This window comes from Pygoscelis adeliae, unplaced genomic scaffold, assembly GCF_000699105.1.
Source record: "Pygoscelis adeliae isolate BGI_AS28 unplaced genomic scaffold, ASM69910v1 Scaffold590, whole genome shotgun sequence".
NCBI classification, from domain to species: domain Eukaryota; kingdom Metazoa; phylum Chordata; class Aves; order Sphenisciformes; family Spheniscidae; genus Pygoscelis; species Pygoscelis adeliae.
The window spans coordinates 367,545-367,762 of record NW_008823962.1 but is presented as its reverse complement, the minus strand read 5'-3'; the positions used below and the strand labels follow the sequence as shown (position 1 = coordinate 367,762).

Here is a 218-nt window from a genome sequence, read left to right as displayed (position 1 = left end):
GCTCGTGGCCGCCATCTCCGCGTTGTTAATCGGTTTCACAGCGATTTGAGACTTTAAAGGAGGGAAAACGAAGACAGACAAAAAAAAAAAGCCTTATAGGTTTCTGTGTTGCACATGACTCATCTTTGCCATTGTAACTAAAACATTTCCACTAGATTTGCCCAATTCTGTATTTATTTGACTCGAAGCGTTTCTGCGGAAGGTTGGGGGGGGGGGGA

General features: G+C 44.5%; 1 protein-coding gene across 1 annotated transcript in view; it reads left to right on the top strand.

Annotated features, from left to right (window-relative positions):
• The window catches only part of EEF2 (eukaryotic translation elongation factor 2), a gene marked incomplete at its 3' end in the record, with an annotated part of 14,629 nt that overhangs the window by 8,354 nt on the left and 6,057 nt on the right, over window positions 1-218 (top strand). The window lies entirely within an intron of this gene.